Raw genomic sequence first — 20,895 nt, 5'->3', positions numbered from 1 at the left:
GGAGCCGCATGGTCACTGCACACATGTACAACCCACGTGTGCTAGCAGCTGATGTCCTGACCTTCCTTGGAAGGTACATGAAGGTGGAAGGGGACCTAACCAACATAATGGACCCCTTCAGGATCTGGACAAGAAAGAGGGAGGTCAGGGTGACGCTGAGGACGGGCATGGACGGGAACATCATACACCCACCATCCAGCTTCACGATCGGCAGGAGCAAGGGCTACCTGACCTACACAGGGCAACCCAAAGTTTGTCATGCAAACGTCAGGTCACGTGGCAGCCGACTGCAAAATCACCATCTGCAGGAACTGCAGGGAGGAGGGACACCTTGCAAAGGATTGCCCAAAGGAAAAAAGCTGCAACCTTTGCGGGGAAGCGGGCCACATTTTCAGGGCATGCCCGCGGCGGGGGACCACCTACGCCCAGGTCACCGGCAGGGGCAATGTGGGGCAAGCCCCCCCTGAGGAGAGGAAGGCACCAGGCCCCTGCAAGGACCCCCCTACTGTGCAGGAGGGCCAGGTCGTGCAGGAGGGACCAGCCCCGCAGGATGGACCCGAGGCCAGCAAAGCGCCCCTGCAGGCTCCACTCCCCCCCCAACAACCCGGAGTCGATAGAGGAGGCGACAGGTGACCCAGTGGAGTGGACGACAGTCTGGAAGGTGAGGAGGAAGGCACGCCGGAGGGCCCCAGCTCAGCAACCATCGGGCGGGAAGAGGCAGCTACAGGGGGGCTATACGAGCTCTTCTGACGCGGGGGATTCTAAGGAGGCCCGCCCAAAGCAGAAGCTGAAGACTCCCACTGAGAAGGAAAGCAGCACCCTTCTTCCAGGGGATGGGAGGTGTCCTGAGGTTCCCTCCAGCACCCAGCCACGTGCCCCTCCCCTGGAACCTGCAAGTGGGAAGCAGGAAACAACGTGCCCCCAACCTGACCCAGAGCTGGACTCTCCTGCCTCCGTACCCCCGACAGGGGGATGCCACCCAGAAGGCAGTACGGACGGTTTCCTGAGCCCGGAAAGCGTCCAGCAGTTCGCCCGGGCAATGGGCATGAAGGGACAGATGGAGTGGCTGGACCTTGGACTCGGGGAGGGTACTGCGGTCACTGCCCACCATGGGGGTACGAGATGCGAGAGTTAATGTGCGCAGCGTCAAGTCCACCGCAAGATGTGTGTCCACGTTGGCCTACCTGACCACCATCAAGGCAGACCTCCTGTTTCTGCAGGAGTGCGGGATATCGCACCTCGGCAGGTACGGGAAATGGTCGGGCGCCTGGACCTGTGGGCCTTCGAGTTGGTCGGGGGGTAACGACTATCGTTCCTCGGGCCTGGCTATTCTGCTGCGGGGGCGCAACTTCACCATCTCTCAAGTTCAGGAGGTGGTGGGGGGGGCGCCTCCTAGTGGCTGATGTCACCTACAGGAATGCTCCCCTGAGGCTGATCAACGTGTACGCCCCAGCAGTACGGAGTAAGTGGTTGGCCGTCCACCCCTGCTGGCTACGTCCAGGCCAGTCATCCTAGGCGGAGACTTCAACTGCATCATCGATGCAGATGGAAGATCCGGCGTGGGGACAGCGGGTGGGTGGAGTCAACTGGACGTCACGTCCAGATTCTTGATGGGCACGGTGAAGGACGCCAAGCTGCTCGACATCTTCAGCACCCCTGCAGACAGAGCGCAGCGGAGATACACCTGGTCGCGGCCAGACGGGTCTATCCACTCAAGGATAGAATTCCTGATTGTGTCACGGGTATTCTCAGTCAGGTCCACTGGCATCGAGCTGGTGTTCTTCTCTGACCACTGCCTCCTGCTGGCTGACTGTCACTTACAGGATGACCAGCAGGCCGGCAAATGGATGTGGAAGCTCAACACCATTCTGTTGACCCCAGAGAACATCCAGGAGCTTAAGAGGGAATACGCCAGTTGCAGAACCGTGAAACCCCTCTTTGAGTCTCCAGGCGACTGGTGGGAGACAGTGAAGGAGAACATCAAGAGGTTCTTTGTCCTCAAGAGTGTTCGGAAGGCGAGAGAGAGGCGGGGAAAGCTGTCGCGACTCCAGAAAAGGATGCAGAACCTGCTCCTTCTGCAGTCAATTGGGGTCGATGTCACGGAGGACCTCCGTGAGCTGAGGGGCCAGCAAGCCTCGCTCTTCGTCGCGGAGGCTTCCAGGATAATCTTCCAGTCCTGGGTCCGCTCCGTGGAGCAGGACGAGACGTGCTCGCGTTTCTTCTTTCAGAAGGTGCACAAAGAGAGCTCTGTGCTTAGCCGACTGAAGGAGGACGACAGCTCGGTGACATCGTTTCGGCCTGACATTTTGAGGATCAGCAGATGCTTCTATGCCGAACTGTACAACGCGAAGCCCACGGACAGCACGGCCTCCAAGTCGTTCTTGTCATCTATCACGGAGGTCTTAGACAACGGCACGAGAGAGTGGCTAGACCGGCCAATATCCCTGGATGAGCTGACCAGAGCCCTCAAGTCCTTGGAGAAGAATAAGACTCCCGGGAGTGACGGCTTACCAGTCGAGCTGTATTCCACTCTGTGTGACCTGTTCGACCAGGACCTGCTGGAGGTGTAGGATAGTGCACTTTGGGCAGGGGAAATGCGCAAGTCCATGAGGAAGGGCATCATCACCTCAATTACAAGAGGAAGGGGGAGAGGGAAGAAATTAAGATTTGGCGTCCCATTTCACTATTGAACGTGGACTACACAATCCTGGCCAAGGTCATAGCCAACCGGGTCAGGTCTGTCCTGGAGGGGTGATTCACCCTGACCAAACCTGTGCTGTGCTGGGCAGGAAGATCGCTGAGAGCCTCGCGCTCATCAGGGATACGATCGCCCACGTGCAGGACAGGCGGGTGGACACCTTGCTCATCAGCCTGGACCAGGAGAAGGCTTTCGACAGGGTCTCTCATGCTTACATGAGGGATGTCCTCTCCAAATTGGGGTTCGGGGAGGGCATCCGCAATTGGATCCAGCTGCTCTACACCAACATCGTTAGCGCAGTCTCGATCAACGGGTGGGAATCGGACAGTTTACCCATCAGATCTGGAGTCAGGCAGGGCTGCCCGTGCTCTCCTGCCTTGTTCGTGTGCTGTGTGGAGCCCTTCGCCGCATCCATCAGGAAAAACGTGAGCCTGAAGGGCGTGACTATCCCAGGCAGCGGAGGCCTTCAGATCAAGTCCTCCCTGTACATGGACGATGTCGCCGTCTTCTGCACAGATCGTCGGTCAGTGAGTAGGCTGTTGGACATCTGCGGCTTTTTGAACTGGCCTCGGGTGCCAAAGTCAATAGGGGTAAGAGCGAGACCATGTTCTTCGGGAACTGGGACGACCGCTCCTTCATCGCCTTCACCGTCAGGACAGACTACCTGAAGGCTCTGGGTGTTTGGTTAGGTGGAGCTGGGGCGTGCACTAAGACTTGGGAGGAGCGAATCACCAAACTGAAGCAGAATCTGGGCAGGTGGACGCTCCGGTCCCCCTCTATCGCGGGAAAGAATCTGGTTGTCATGTGCTAGGGGCTTTCGCTACTGTTGTATGTGGCACAGGTCTGGCCTATTCCCTAGATCTGAGCCGTTGGAGTTACCCGAACTATCTTCCACTTCATTTGGGGGTCGAGGATGGATCGGGTCCGCAGGCACACCATGTACAAAGACCTGGAAAATGGGGTTAGGACATACCGAACGCCACCCGTGCTCTGATGGCTACCTTTGTGTGCGGCTGCATCAAGCTGTGCGTAGATCTTCAGTACGCAAACACCAAGTGCCACTAATTTCTGAGGTTCTACCTGTCCCCGGTGTTGCGAAGGATGGGCCTGGCCTTGTTGCCGCAGAATGCTCCGAGTAGTTGGACCGTCCCGTACCGCTTGTCCTTTGTGGAGAAATTTTTGAAATGAAACACCTTTGACCACAAGGCTGTCAGCAGTGGTCAGCATGTAGTATTCTTGAGACCCTTCCGGAAAAGGAGAGGGTAGATCCCGTCATGTGGTTCCCCACGCAGACTGCCAAAGTCGTTTGGCAGAATGCCTCATCGCCAGAACTTTCAAACAAGCGCAAGGACATTACTTGGCTGGCGGTGAGAGGGGCTCTGCCAGTGAGATCGTTTATGCACGCCCGGAATCTCTGCGCCACCACACGCTGCCCTCAAGGCGGCTGCCGGGGAGTCGAGACTGTCTATCACTTCCTTCTGGAGTGTGCCTATGCGCAGGAGGTCTGGAGGGGGATGCAGTGGTATTTGTCGAGGTTTGTCCCGAGCAGCTCCGTGACACGGGATTCCGTGCTCTACGGGCTGTTTCCCGGGACACACACCGAGACCAACATCAACTGTGCCTGGAGGACCATCAATGCGGTGAAAGACGCTCTTTGGTCTGCCCGCAACTTGCTGGTCTGCCAGCTGAAAGAACTGACCCCGACCGAGTGTTGCAGACTGGCTCAATCCAAGGTCCAGGACTACGTGCTGAGGGACGCGCTAAAGCTTGGGGCAGCCGCTGCCAAGGCGTGGTGGGGAAAGACCGCTGTTTGAAACCCCTCGTCCAGAATAGAATAAAGGGCCCTATCTGGTAACTGGGCCCAGCTGGCGCCTTCCCCAACTGGTCCAGGGGCCAACAGAGACTGTGCGGGTAGACGACTGCCAGGGTATTTTCTTTGCTTTGTTTTTTTTTCCTTTGTTTTGTTTTTTCCCTTTGAGTTGGTGTACGTACCCCCTGGGTAACCCGGAGCGGTTTCCATGGCTGAGTAGATGTATAAATGTTTTATTATTTTGGACATTCTATGAATAAAGTATATTTTTTCATATAAAAAATGGTGACGAAACGTCTGAAAACTAACCTTCCAGCTCAGCGAGCAAATGCACATCCATAATAAAAGAGTTGAAAGAGGTAATGGTAAGGTTGAGCTGGGTGTCGTTAGCATACTTATGGAACCTAATGGTGTATGGGTTAGTTCGTTGTGGTCTGATATGTTTCCTATATTTTAATCAAAAAGATCATAGGAAACATCAATTACTGGAACTTTGTATTAACCAACAATTTTGTGTATTTAGGTAGCATTGCTATTATTTTTTAATGTTTCTTTTTCTTCAACCATAGAACGTGGGCCTTATTGAATGGGCCAGGAGATTTTGTTTATCTTTGTCTGAAGATGGTGGTAGCTGCCTTCTTGAACCACTATAGCCCTTTGGGCTGTTGATTGCCCCTCAGTGTTATTAGGGAAGGAATGCCTCAATTTTGTCCCAACGGAAGGAACAGTTATCTATTTCCAAATCAGGATGGTGAAAGGCTTTCAGTGGAATTTGAAGATCGTGATGTTCCATGTCCCTGCTGCTTTTATCCTCTCAAATGGCACTGATTGTGGGTTTGGACAGTGCTGTCAAAGGAGCCTTGTGAATTTCTACAGCGTATTTTGTAGATGGTAATCAAGTGGCCTACATTGTCCTGCATGGTGTCACTCTTCTTGAATGTTGTTGGAGTTGCACTCATTCAAGCAAGTGGTGAGTATTCCAACACCGTGCTCAGACTCACTGAAATACATTGCATCAAAGCATTTTTCCACATCACTCTTCTTCATGAACATTATTACTGTGCCATAAATGTTGAAGCCTTTTCAAATATTCTCCACTCCTATCTTCCACAGACACAGATGAAAATAGATTTGAAATGTTGAGTGCTCATTGAACAGATTTTTGCAAGTTTAATGCTTTATTACATATTTGTATAGAAGAAAGAAACTATATTTCCTTTTCTAAATTGACCATTGATAAGTCAGTGGCTATATTTATTTATTTGTTGATAAGATAAGTGATTTATTTACAGTAATTTTACTTTCATGGTTAGTGAACTTGTTGGGCCAAAGGGCCTGTTTCCACACTGTAGAGATCCTATGATGAAAACAGCAGACTTGCCTGCGATGGGGATAGTCACAGGAGACTCCTGCACTACCTGCCTCCCTCTCCGAGGTAACCCATCTACCTGACTGTATCTTTGATTTATATCCCTTCCTGCAACTGCCATCCATCACGCTCCCTGTTCTCATTGTCTCTAACTGCCACTCCAGCTGTTCCATGTGATCCGATAGGATTCATAACCAAGCACACTTCCTGCAGACATAATCATCAGAAACATTAAAACACTCCCTAATCTCTCATATCTGACAGGAAGAGCACATCACTCTATTCAAGACCATCTTTGAACCTTAACAATCTACTGACCCAGAAGAGGGCCCATAAAGATCAACAAGGCCACATATGTGTGGAACAAAAGGAGATGAGTGAGATACTAAATGAGTATTTTGCATCAGTGGTTACTATGGAGAAGGCTATAGAAGTTAGAGAATGTGGAGGAATAAACAGCAATATCTTGAAAAATGTCCATATTACAGAGGAGGAGGTGCTGACATATTAAAATGCATCAAGGTGGATAAATCCCCAGGACATGATCAGCTGTACCCTAGAACTCTGGAAGCGAGGGAAGTGCTTGCTGGGCCCCTTGCTGAGATATTTGTATCAATGATACCCACAAGTGAGGTGCTGGAAGACTGAAGGTTGGCTAACATTATGCTACTATTTAAGAAAGGTGGTAAGAAAAAGCTAGGGAACTATAAAGCAATGAGCCTGACATCGATGGCCAGCAAGTTGTTGGAGGGAATCTTGAGGCACAGGATTTACATGTATTTAGAAAGGCAAGGATTGATTAAGGGTAATCAACATGGTTGTGTGTGGGAAATCATGTCTCATGAACTTCATTTGAGTTTTTTTGAAGAAGTAACAAAGAGGATTGATGAGGGCAGAGTGGTGGCTGTGATCTATGTGGAATTCAATAAGACAATCAACAAGCTTCCTCATGGTAGACTGGTTAGCAAGGTTAGATAGTGCATTAAACAGGGAAAACTAGCCATTTGGATACAGAACTGGCTCGAAGGTAGAAGACAGAGGGTGGTGGTGGAGGGTTGCTTTTCAGACTGGAGACCCATGGTCAGTGGTGTACCACAAGGTTTGGTGCTGGATCCACTGCTTTTTGTCATTTGTTTAAATGATTTGGATATGCACATCAAAGGTATGTTTAGTAAGTTTGCAAATAACACTCAAATTGGAGGTGTACTAGACAGCAAAGGTGGTTACCTCAGAACACAATGGAATCTTGGTGAGATGGGCCAATGGGCTGGGGGTGGCAGATGGAGTTTTGTTTAGGTAAATGTGAATGGCTGCATTTTGGAAAAGCAAATCAAGTCAGGACTTGTACACCTAATGGTAAGGTCCAGGGGAGTGCTGCTGCACAAAGAGACTTTGGAGTGCAGGTTCATGGTTCTTTGAAAGTGGAGTCCCAGGTAGATAGGATAATGAAGGTGGTGTTTGGTATGCTTGCCTTTATTGGTCGGTCATTGAGAATAGGAGTTGAGAGGTCATGTAGTGGCTATACAGGACATTGATTGTACTGCATGTGATTCTGGTTTCCATCCAATAGTAAGGCTGTTTTGAAACCAGTAAGGGTTCAGAAAAGATTAGGAAGGTATGGACAGAATTGGAGGATTTGAGCTAATGGAAGAGGCTGAATCGTCTGGGGCTATTTCCCTGAGAGCATCAGAGGCTGACCTGGGACCTCATAGAGGTTTATAAAATCACAAAGGGTATAGATAGAGTAAATAGGCAAGGTCTTTTTACTGGGTTGGAGGAGTCCAAATTTAGAGGGCATGGGTTTAAGATGAGAGGGGAAAGATATGAGAGGGACCTAAGGGGAAACTTTTTCATACAGAGGGTGGTACATATTCGGAATGGACTGCCAAAGGAAGTAGTGGAGCCTAGTACGATTACAACATTTAAAAGGCATCTGGACGGGTATATGCATAGCAATGGTTTAGAGGGATACAGGCCAAATGCTGGCAAATGGGACTAGATTTAGATGGAATATCTGTGCGGGATGGACAATTTGGACCTAAGGGCCTGTTTCTGTGCTATATATCCCTACGACTTTATTAATAAAAGCAGTTAAAGCAAGGTCAGACAGGAGAACAGCATAATTAATGAACACAGTTTCAATGTCCTGTAAGTTGTATATGCATCTTTATTAGATTCCCTACAGTGTGGAAACAGGCCCTTTGGCCCAAAAAGGCCACACGGCCCCTTGGAGCATCCCACCCAGACTCAGCCCCCTATAAACCCACATACCCATGAACACTACGGGCAATTTAGCATGGCTGATCCACATAGCCTGCGCATCTTGGGACTGTGGGAAGAAACCAGAGCACCCAGAGAAAACCCAAGCAGACATGGGGAGAATGTGCAAACTCCACACAGACAGTTACCCAAGGCTGGAATCAAACCCGGGTCCCTAGCACTGTGAGGCTGCAGTGTTAACCACTGAGCCATCATGCCGCCCTGCATTTTGCACTGTGCATTTTGGACTTTTAATGTCATCAAGCAATGAACTTCACCGACGGTTGTAATTTATGAACCAGAATGACTTGCAGTTTAAAAAAAATCTGAAACCTGGAAGTGAAGGAATGAGTCGAAGTTGAATTGAATAGGAAGCTTCTTTTTTATGTCAATGATTTACAGATGTTCTTTCATCAGTGGTACAGATCCATAACTCACAAACAGTATGTTTATGTGGTTATTGGAATTTGGATATGTGTAATAAATACTTGGAAATAGCTTCAAGTGATCTGCCGGATTGTTTTCATCTGTGAGAGGAAAGATTATGTGGGATCTTACCATTGTACCTAATAGTTCATAGATCTGACAAACCGCTAGTTTGAATAATACTCGGTTTATTTCCAGAGAGATTGCCCCATAATATTGATAGCTGTGCTGTGGAGGCCCCAAAAATCATGTCGTGCAGACATGATTTGTCTGTTCACTCTTGGGATTTGATTGTTACTGGCTGGGGCAGCAATTAATGTCCATCCTTAACTTTTCTGGAAAAGGTGAAACTAAGCTTTCTTGAACCACTCAGATCGTAGGAACTGCTGATGCTGAAGTCTGAGATAACAAGGTGTAGAGCTGGATGAACGCTACAGGCCAGGCAGCATCAGAAGACCAGGAAAGCAGATGTTTCAGGTCTGGACCCTTCTTCAGAAATGAGGGAGGGGAATGGGTCTCTGAAATAAATAGAGAGAGGGGGAGGCGATAATGGACGGTGAATAGAGGAGCAGATAGGTGGCAAGAAGACGGACAGGTCAAGGAGGCGGGGATGGAGTCAGTAAAGGTGAGTATAAATCGGGAATTGGGAGGAAGGGGCAGGTAGGTGGGAGGGAAGATAGACATGTCAAGGAGGCAGGGATGAAGCTAGTAGGTAGGAACTGGGGCTTGGGGTTGGTCAGTGAGGTGGGAGGAATGGATAGGTGGGAGAAAAGATGGATAGGTTCAAGGAGGTGGGGATGATGGCGTCAGAGTTGTTGAAAGTTTGAAGCTTGTGAAGTCCATATTGAGACCATTGGGCTACAGGGTTCCCAAGGGAGTAATGAGGTGCTGTTCCTGCAGCCTTCTAGTGTCACTGTTGTGGCACTGGAGGAGGCCTAGGATGGATAGGTCGTCCAAGGAGTGGGAGAGGGAGTTGAAGTGGTTTGTGACTGGCAGGAGTAGGTGTTTGTCATGAACAGAGCATAGGTGCTCCACAAAGCCGTGTCCAAGCTGCTACTTGGTTTCCTTGATGCAGAGGAGGCCACATTGGGATCAGCGGATACAATAGACAACATTAGCTGACATGCAGGTGAACATTTGTTTAATGTGGAAGGTTTTCTTGTGGTCTGGGATGGGGGGTGAGGGGGGACGTGTCTAGGCCGGTGTAGCACTTCCTGTGGCTATAGAGAAAAGTGCCAGGAGTGGTAGGGCTAGTGGGGAGTATGGAACCACAACAACGTTAGGGTGAAGGGACCAACACTGCTGTTAAATGTTAATATTTCAGGACTTTAACACTGCGGTACTGAAGGAACGGTGATAGATTTCCAAGTCAGGATGGTGAGTGGCTTAGAACATAGAACAATACAGCACAGAACAGGCCCTTCGGCCCTCGATGTTGCGCCGACCTGTGAACTAATCTAAGCCCCCCCCCCCCACACTATCCCATCATTATCCATATGCTTATCCAAGGACTATTTCAATGCCCCTAATGTGGCTGAGTTAACTACATTGGCAGGCAGGGCATTCCACACCCTTCCCACCCTCTGAGTATAGAACCTGCCTCTAACATCTGTCTTAAATCTATCACCCCTCAATTTGTAGTTATGACCCCTTGTACAAGCTGAAGTCATCATCCTCAGAAAAAGACTGTCACTGTCCACCCTAACTAATCCTCTGATCATCTTGTACGAATCTATTAAATCCCCTCTTAGCCTCCTTCTCTCCAATGAGAACAGACCCAAGTCCCTCAGCATTCCTTCATAGGGCCTGCGCTCCAGACCAGGCAACATCCTGGTAAATCTCCTCTGCACCTTTTCCAATGCATCCTTCCTGTAATGGGGCGACCAGAACTGCACACAATATTCCAAATGAGGCCGCACTAGCGTTTTGTACAGTTGCAGCATGACATCACGGCTCCGGAACTCAATCCCTCTACCAATAAAACCTAACACACCGTAAGCCTTCTTAACAGCACTATCAACCTGGGTGGCAACTTTCAGGCATCTATGTACATGGACACCAAGATCCCTCTGCACATCAACATGACCAAGAATCTTTCCATTGACCCGATGTTCTGCCTTCCTATTATTCCTCCCAAAGTGAATCACCTCACATTTATCCGCATTAAACTCCATTTGTCACCTTTCAGCCCAATTCTGCTGTTTATCCAAGTCTCCCTGCAACCTGCAACATTCTTCCACACTGTCCACCACTCCACCGACTTTAGTGTCATCTGCAAACTTACTAACCCATCCACCTATGCCTGCATCCAAGTCATTTATAAAAATGACAACAGCAGTGGTCCCAAAACAGATCCTTGAGGCACACCACTAGTGACCTGACTCCAGGCTGAATATTTCCCATCAACCAGTACTCGTTGCCTTCTTACAGAAAACCAGTTTCTAATCCAAACTGCTAAATCTCCCTCAATCCCGTGCCTCCGTATTTTCTCCAATAGCCTGCCATATGGAATCTTATCAAAGGCTTTACTGAAGTCCATGTACACCATGTCAACTTCCCTACCCTCATCCACATGCTTGGTCACCTTCTCAAAAAACTCAGTGAGGTTTGTGAGGCATAACCTGCCCTGACAAATCCATGCTGACTATCTCCAATCAAATTGTTGCTTGCTAGATGATTATAAATCCTATCTCTTATAATCCTTTCCAAAACTCTTCCGACAACAGACGTAAGGCTCACAGGTCTGTAATTACGTGGGTCATCCCTACAGCCCTTCTTGAGTTAGGGCACAACATTTGCAATCCTCCAGTCTTCTGGTACTAAACCTATAGACAATGAGGACTGAAAGATCAAGGCCAAAGGCTCCGCCACCTTCTCCCTAGCTTCCCAGACAATCCTCGGAAAAATCCCATCTGGCCTAGGGGATTTATCTACCTTCACACCTTCTAGAATTGATAACACCTCCTCCTTACCTACCTTAATCTTTTCAATTCTAGTAGTCCGTAACTCAATCATCTCCTCTACAATATTCTCCTGTTTCTCAGTGAAAACAGATGAGAAATAATCATTTAGCACCTCTCCAATCTCCACAGGGTCCACACACAATTTCCCACTTCTGTTTTTGACTGGCCCTATTCCTACCCTAGTTATCCTGTTATTCCTCACATGCCTATAGAAAGCTTTGAGGTTCTTCATGATTCGACCTGCCAATGTGTGTGCATGTCCCCTCCTTGCTCTTCTTAACTCTCTCTTTAAATCCTTCCTAGCTAATCTGTAACTCTCCATCGCCTCATCTGAATCATCTCGTCTCATCGTCACATAAGCCTCCCTCTTCTGCTTAACAAGAGATACAATTTCTTTAGTAAACCACTGTTCCCTTACCTTTATCACTTCCTCCCTGCCTGACAGGGACATACCTATCAAGGACACACAACATCTGTTCCTTAAACCAGTTCCACATTTCGATTGTCTCCATCCCCTGCATTTTGTTATCCCATTCTATGCCTCCCAAGTCTTGCCTAATCGCATTATAATTGCCCTTCCCCCCAACTATAATTCTTGCCCTGTGGCATGTTCCTATCCCTTTCCATAGCTAAAGTAAGCATAACCAAATTATGGTGACTCTCTCCAAAGTGCTCACCTACCACTAAATCAAACACCTGGCCTGGTTCATTACCAAGTACCAGATCCAGTGTGGCCTCCCCTCTTGTTGGCCCTTCGACATACTGAGTCAGGAAACCCTTCTGCATACATTGGACAAAAACTGATCCATTCCAACGTACTGGAGTTATAGCATTTCCAGTCAATGTTAGAGAAGTTAAAGTCTCCCATAATGACCACCCTGTTCCCTTCACTCCTGCCCAGAATAGTTTTGCTGATCCTCTCCTCTCCTCCACATCCCTGGAACTTTGCGGAGCAGACGAGTCCTCATCAAAAGTTCTTTCAGCCACCGTTATACTGTCCTTGACTAACAAAGCCACACATCCCCCTCTTTTACCACCTTCCCTGACCTTGATGAAAGATCTCAACCCTGGAACCTGCAACATCCATTCCTGACCCTGCTCTATCCATGTCTCCGAAATGGCCACAACATCGAAGTCCCAGGTACCTATGCAAGCTGCAAGCTCACCTACCTTATTCCGGATACTCCTGGCGTTAAAGTAGACAAACTTCAATCCAGCTTGCTGTCTGCTAGCACATTCCTGCAACAGTGAGGTCCTGTCCATGTCCTCCCTACACTCATCCTCCTGTGTACTAGGACTACACCTCAGTTTCCCATCCCCCTCCTGAGCTAGTTTAAATCCACCCGAATAGCACTAGCAAATTTCCCACCCAGGATATTAGTGCCTCTCTCGTTCAGGCTTGGTGAGGAATTTGCAGGTGTTGATGTTCCGAATATGCTGCCCTAGTCCTTCTAGATGATAAAAGTATTGACGGGACAGCCGTGGTGCGTTGCTGTCAAGCATTTTGTAGATGTACTGTTGCTACCATGCATTCATGTTTACGACAGTGACTGTTAAAGGTGGTGGTTAGGATGCCAGTCAAGCAACCCTTGTCCCAGATAATGTTATGCTTCATGAATGTTGTTGGAGCTATATGAGTTCAAGGAAGTGGTGAGCATTCCATCACACGCTTGATTTGCACCTTTTAGATAGCAGGCATTGGTGGTGTTTACATGGGGTGGTGTGGGGGTGAGGGTCAAATGTCATGAGGTCAGTTATTTACTGCAGAATTTCTAGACTCTGGCTTGCTCTCGTAGCCACTATATTTATATGGCCGGTCCAGTTCATTTGTCAATGGTATCTCCATTGAGCTATTAATAATGGCAGAATCAATGATGGCAATGCCATTCCATATCAAAATCTTGATGAAGGTACATCTACATTGTCAATGGACATATCCCACCCCTCAAAAGTGCATCATTTCCTGGGGAAGCATCAAAACAGGGTAGAAGATTTTTGATCCATATCTGACTATACCATATATCAGCTGTGAGTGTCAGATTATGACATCAGGATCCTGAAACTAGTCAATTTTCTATTTCCTAAAGCTAAAAGACTGGAAGTTTATCTTTCAGTGTGCGAATGGCTACACTTTGTATTTTTCTGCCTCCATCCATTTTTCTCCAGGCTTTTTGGGGTTTTGGAATGCCAGTCATGCAAATCTCTCACACACACTCACACTTGAAGTCTCCATTTTAAATTGAGATAAAAATCAGATTTTCTGTACTTCACTTTTGTCAGATAATAAAGTTAATTGATGCTCATTGAGAGAACTAGGTTTGAGAGATAGTGGGGAAAATGGAAAGCCTGCTAAAGATTGGGAAAGGTTTTGAAAGGGAAATGTAAAAGTTTTCATCCCCTCAAATGTTATTGTTAAGTATTGTTTTGTGGTGTAGTTGTGTTTTAATACAGTAAGTGAATACCAGAACCTGTCATTTAATGGTAAATTTTACATTGACCAAGCATTGTTGTATTGTTCAAATGCTTTACAGAACTTTTCCAAGTGAGAAAATGCCATAAATGATAAATAAGTTAATAAGTGTCTTATTTACCTCTGATCTTATTTTTTACACTGTACTTTAATGTCCTGGCCGATTAAGAAACAAAAACCTACTTGGACTGCATGAAACTTAACAGTTAAAAAGAAACCTACACTTGAACCTGATCCTATTATCTCATTGGCAAACACTTTGTACTGAAAATGAAATGAACATCTTGTATTTTTGCTTCCCCACAGAATATGCTATTGTTTGGATAGCAGTGGTCAATATGAAAGCTTGGCCGAGTTTCAATTATTTATGGGTTTAAAATGCTTACAGGGTTCACATTCACATGGGTGTTCTATTCGTCAAGAAGGAATGAAAATTTTAGGAGATTGTTAGAACTGATTATATACTTGGTGCGGTTTCTGGTTTGTTAACATAGACACAGGTAAAGATAAACGAGGATACTGCAGACCAGTCAGTCTAACTCTCATTATGGGAAAACTATTAAAAGCAATTCTGAGGGACAGTATTAATTTGCATTTGGAGAGGCAAGGATTGATCAAGAACAGTCAGCATGGTTTTGTAAATGAGGTCATGACCAATTTAACTGAATTTTTTTGGAGAGTTGACCAGGTGTATCGATGAAGGTAATGTTTGTACATTGGCAAGGCTTTTGATAAAGTCCTGACCGGAAGACTGATAACAAAGAGCCAAAATTGGATCCACAGTTAGCTTATTGGCAGGAAGCAGAAGGTAATAAAGTTTTCTAGAGGACTTGTTGCTTGGGTTGTGCCAAAGAAACAATTGCCACACTGCTGGATGAATCAAGAAAGCAGGCAACAACATATATGAACAAATCAATGGAACACCAAAGAGATCCCCAATATCAGGACTGATTGCAGAAGTGGTAGTGCAAAAGCTAGAACAGGCAGCGCTCCCAATTATTCAACCCAAACTCTGGGTCTGATATGTAGATGAAACCTTGTGATTATTAAATGTACAAAACTCGAAGAAACTCACTGACACATAAACAACATCCTTACCAGGATGAAATTCACAAAAGAAGAGAACAACAACCAATTACCCTTCCTGGACGTAACGGTAGAATGCAAAAACAATGGGGATCTCCAGTCTAACATTTATAGTAAGACGAAACATGCAGACCAGATACTCAATTACATAAGCAACTACCCCAATATCCACAAATGGAACTGCATCAGGACACTATTTAAATGAGCCACAATACATTGCAGCAATCCAGAATTATGTAAGGCTGAACAGGAGCACCTATACTGAGCCTTCAAAAGGTATGGATACCTGAAAATCACAGTCTGCCGTTACCTCTGAGATTTGACCACAACAGGAAGACACAACTTGACCAGCCTCACTAATCACCCTATCATGCATCAATTACATTTTTGAGATGACTACTCCGACCCCTAGGTATCGGAGAAGCGCACAAACCAACGAGCACTCTTTGACCGCTACTAACAAACTTAAAGGATCCTATACCCAAAATCAGCAAAACTGGGGTAATATACAAAGTACCATGCAAGGATTGTGAGAAACACTACACAGGCCAAACCAGAAGAAAACTGACAGCACAGATACACGAACACCAACTAGCCGCCAGGAGACACGACCAATTCTCACTTGTCTTACCACACACGGACAACGAGGGACAAAAATTTGACTGGCACAACACATCCATAATTGCACAAGTCAAACAGAATTCCTGGAGGCCTGGTGCGCCAAGCAGAACTCCATTAACAAACACATTGAATTAGACCCTGTGTACAAACCACTGAGAAACAGAACTGGAAGTAATGCCAACCACACCAGCAAACCGAGGCATCTAAATAACAAATCGGACAGAACACCAAAACTTCACCGGAGACACGCTGACAATGTTACCTAGCAGTGTGACAAAATTTTCTGAAGAAGCGTCCCAACCTGAAACATCTGATGCTGCATAGCTTGCTGTGTTCCTCCAGCTCCACAGTGTTATCTCTGACTCCAACATCAGCAGTTCTTAGCTTATCTCTGAGAATAGTTAAGCTGTTGCTTTTGATCAGGGAGGATGTGATCAGCCAAATGACCTACTTCTGTGTTGTAGATCTCTAACTGTAAGGCACTAATAATAGTATAATTTTTTAAAAATGCGTAGCATTTCTTTCCTTCAGATTCAAGGATGGTGTGTTTGCATTTATTAGATGGTGACAGCTATATTGTGCCTTTGATTCTATGTGAATGGGCGCCTTTAATGTTTCTGAGTTAGTGTACTGATATCTTGTGATGGCTTAAAAATGAGCATATTTCTTCTGTTTTTGCTTCACTTCTGTGAATTGATGCTCAAAAACATAAGAGCAGGCGTAGGACTTTCAGCTTATCAAACCTGCTCCACCATTCTAAAGCATCACTGATCTTCTATCTCAACTCCATTTTCTTGCAGTATTACTGTTTCCCATGATGTTTCTAGTTTCTAGAAATCTATCATTCTCAGTCTTTAGCAACCTCAATGTTTGGGCCTCCTCAGCCCTCTGGAGAAAAGAATTGTAAAAACTTAGACATGTGCTCTATTCTGTGAGACTGTTTCTTCTGGTTCTGTGAGGAAATTATCCTTTCTTCATGGAATTTGTCTCATCCACTAAGAGTTCTATAAGTTTCAATTAGATCATTTTTCATTCTTTTAAACTCCAGGGAATCCAGGCCCATTGTCCTCATCATCTCATCGTAGGACAACCCCACCATCTCAGGAATTAATCCGGTGAACCTCTGCTCCCTTGTCAAGGGGACCAGAACCAAATACAATATTCTGCATCACAAAACCAGCCCAGCCTGTCTCCGCTTCCCTAACCTGTTCTTCCTCTCACCCATCCCTTCCTCCCACCTCAAGCCACACCTCCATTTCCTACCTACTAATCTCATCCCGCCTCCTTGACCTGTCCGTCTTCCCTGGACTGACCTATCCCCTCCCTACCTCCCCACCTATACTCTCCTCTCCACCTATCTTGTTTTCTCTCCATCTTCGGTTTGCCTCCCCCTCTCTCCCTATTTATTCCAGTTCCCTCTCCCCATCCCCCTCTCTCATGAAGGGTCTAGGCCCGAAATGTCAGCTTTTGTGCTCCTGAGATGCTGCTTGGCCTGCTGTGTTCATCCAGCTTCACACTTTGTTATCCTGGATTCTCCAGCATCTGCAGTTCCCATTATCACTGATACAATATTCTAGGTGCAGATGTATACGAGTAAAACAAGACAAACAAATGAAAATATTATCCTTACAAAAAAAACTCTGAAAATAAACAGATGAACAGTTTTGCAAATAATAGTTATACTAGTTGCTGGTTTCCTGGATTGTTGGAGTCAGTTTCAGTCTCAGAGCAAATTCTCAGTCAAGATCAGCTCTATGGAATCTGCTATTGCTAAAAAGTTTTCATTACAGTTTCCATATTATACCTCCTTTTCAGAGTTAAGCACAATGATATTACAACAAAAAAACTAAATGATCATGTAATTGTACCCCCTTACCCCCATGTTTAATTTGAAAAGGGTCTCAAGTACATTTTGTTATAGTGACAACGTTCCTTTAAAAATTTGTTCCTATCATCAACTCTTTCCTCTTTCAACCTATTGCATCTTACAGTGCTCATAAATGCAAGCCAGCAGTAAAATGATAATCTTCCATTGTAAAGAATTTGCTGTGTCTGTATTTGAAATGTCATCTTGATTTTTAGCAGGGCAAACTGAACATTTCAAATGTAGAATAGTACCCTTGGTGAAAATTGCTCTTAAATCATAGGGAGATGGTCTTTCAAACAACCCTTGAGCAAACTTTACCTTCAACGTTTTCCTTATTGAAAATAAGAACATTGTCCTTATTTTTGTGTCCATCACATTAAATTAAAGCTAGGTAAGAGAAACAAGAACAGAAACTGCTGAAGAAATATATCTGTGGGAAGAAATCAAACCTTAACTTTCAAGTCCAGTGTTCTCTTCTGATGATAAATCACTGTAATCAAAACATCAACTGCTTTCTTTCTACAGACGATGCCAGACTTGCCAAGTTTGTCAGCAGTTTCTGCTTTTGATTAAGATCTTCAGCATGTGCAGTTGTTTGTTTTCTTTTATTATTATCTCAGAAACTGCAATCCTGTCTTCAAAGCACCATTGAAAATGTTCATCTATCAAAAAAAAACTTTTGAGTGTATTTCCATACATGTGGGAATTGTTTGCCTTAAATACGCTTTTGCTCCTTATTGTAATCAGAAAGTTATATCCAGATATAGAATGTTGGTGCATTTCAGTGTAAAATACTGCAACAGAATGAGAGGAAATTCCATGTCCATGCTAAGCCCAATGAAAAAAGGAGCCTGTCATTTTGTGCACATTCAAAATTCTTCAAGTTCCAAGGAAACAGGTAGAAACGTAAACATTCATTGTTAAGGAGGCTTGTCATTGCAAAGACTAGGGGACACATTTTTAAGGAGAAAGATTTTAAAAAATGACATGAAGGGCATCTTTTGGACACGGAGTGGTTCGTGTGTCGAATGAACTTCCAGTGGAAGCATGGATGCAAGTATATTTGTTGGCCATTGGCTGATCACACATAAAAACAGCAGCTTGTGAACACAAGTTACCTTTGACCCCACTGGCTCCTGTGCTGGCTGGAACCAGTTCAAACCGGGTCAGTTCAGAGGAATGAGACGAGGTATAAATCCTTATTTGATGGAAGAGTAATGAAGTAATGCTAACGGTGTCCTTGGGTTGAGCCCATAGTGGAAAGATACAGGCTTGCCAGATGAACCAGCACCAACAAAAAGTGTGATACCCACAGTTCAGGAAGCTAAGGAAAAGGGATAAAAATAAGGATTTCAGGTGTGCCAGCAGTGAAAACTCCAGAGATCAATCTTCACCAAAGCTGAGAGCTCTATGCTTGGAAGCATGGAGACTGCACCGAGTGTCTGGGTAATTACCTAGCCAGCGTGAGCTTCTGTTCATGGGTATTAGCCTTTACTTTCTGTGACTATTCAAGGAATATCTGCGGAACCTAGTGGGTATGAGCATAGATTTTAGGGTCTTTCATGAATTGCATGCCTACTTTTAACCCTTTCTTAACTAAATGGTCTGATATATATGTTTAGCTAACCAATAAATTCGGCTATAGATAATGAAATGTGTGGCTGGATGAACACAGCAGGCCCAGCAGCATCTCAGGAGCACAAAAGCTGACGTTTCGGGCCTAGACCCTTCATCAGACTAGGCCCGAAACGTCAGCTTTTGTGCTCCTGAGATGCTGCTGGGCCTGCTGTGTTCATCCAGCCTCACATTTCATTATCTTGGATTCTCCAGCATCTGCAGTTCCCATTATCACTGATACAATAAATTCGACTGTTTGTTGATACAGAATTGACTCTTGTTCTTTTTATGCCGAACCAATAACTGTTCTCAAGACTGGTAACCAGACAACAAGCTACAGCATTTAAAAGACAATTGGATAAGTACATGAATAAGAAAGGTTTGGAAGGATATGGGCCAAGAGCAGGCAGGTGGCACCAGTTTAGTTTGGGATTATGGTCAGCATGGACTTGTTGGGCCAAAGGGCCTGTGCTGTATCGGACTCTATGACTATGACTATGACTATACGACTGAAATAAGGGTGAGCAAGAAGTCATTTCATATATTTCCATCTGTAAGTACACCCCTTTACATCAGGGATCGTGATCTATATCAGATAATCAGTCAATTTCACATCAAGGGGAGATAACAACTAACGATGTTATTGCTGGACTGATAATCCAGGGACCCAGCTAGTGTTCCGGGACCTGTATTTAAATCCTGCCATGGCAGAAGGTGGATTTTGAGTCAGAATAAAATATGGAGTTATGAGTCTAAAGATGTCCATGAATACATTATCAACTATTGGGGAAAACCCATCTAGTTCATTTATGTTCTTTAGGCAAGGAAAGTGCCATCTTTACCTGGTCTGATCTACATGTGACTCCAGACCTGCAGTAATGTGATTAACTCCCAACTGCCCTCTCGGTAATTAGGGATGAGCAATAAATGATTCAGTGACATCCTCATTCCATGAACTAATTTTAAACATTCCCATATAAATTGATGTCAAAGTTGAGCCAACATTTTTCTTTCTGTTATTTTGCTTTGCTGCTTTGATCATGTGCTGCTATTGCAGGCACAGCTAAGAACCACTAAAAACACTGGGCTGGATTTTCTGTGTGGGGAAATCTGAGGCAGATTGCTTTCATTTTATTTACAGCAGAAGATTCTGCTTGGAGAGCCATATTTCCATTCTGACAATTTCTTTAGAGTGTAGCACTGCCCAACTTTTAAAAGCAGTCATTGTGTTCTGAAATTTAAAGGTCCAGAATCATAAACAACAACTTTGACAGCTGCTGTCAAATAATCAGCAAATAAGGTAAGTGTGAGAATGGGGTGCCAGGATAGCAATATATCAGGTGGATGGGTGATAGGGTGCGAGATAGACATCTTATACCCTATCTATCTGGGGTGCCAGTTTGGTAGGTTCCAACTGTTTAAGGTGTAGCATGCCCGGTGGTTCTCTGTCAGGCAGGTAGAATGATAGGTGATTCTTCTAATCTTGTTCATTCATGTAATATACAGTTGGTTGGGCCAGCATTTATTATATTTCCCTAATTATCCAGTAGACATGTAACTCAAACAAATTGGCTAGGAGAGGGCATGGAGACATAGGATAGGTGTCAGATTGGGGAAGGTCAGAAACTATAGCAGGGGAAGGTTGGGGCCAGGTTTCAGAATGGAGTATCAGCGTTTGACAAGTGAAGGAGGTTGGGTTCAGAACTGCG

Source organism: Stegostoma tigrinum, chromosome 5 (genome assembly GCF_030684315.1).
Source record: "Stegostoma tigrinum isolate sSteTig4 chromosome 5, sSteTig4.hap1, whole genome shotgun sequence".
Classification (NCBI taxonomy): Eukaryota; Metazoa; Chordata; class Chondrichthyes; order Orectolobiformes; family Stegostomatidae; genus Stegostoma; species Stegostoma tigrinum.
This window is presented reverse-complemented; position numbering follows the sequence as displayed.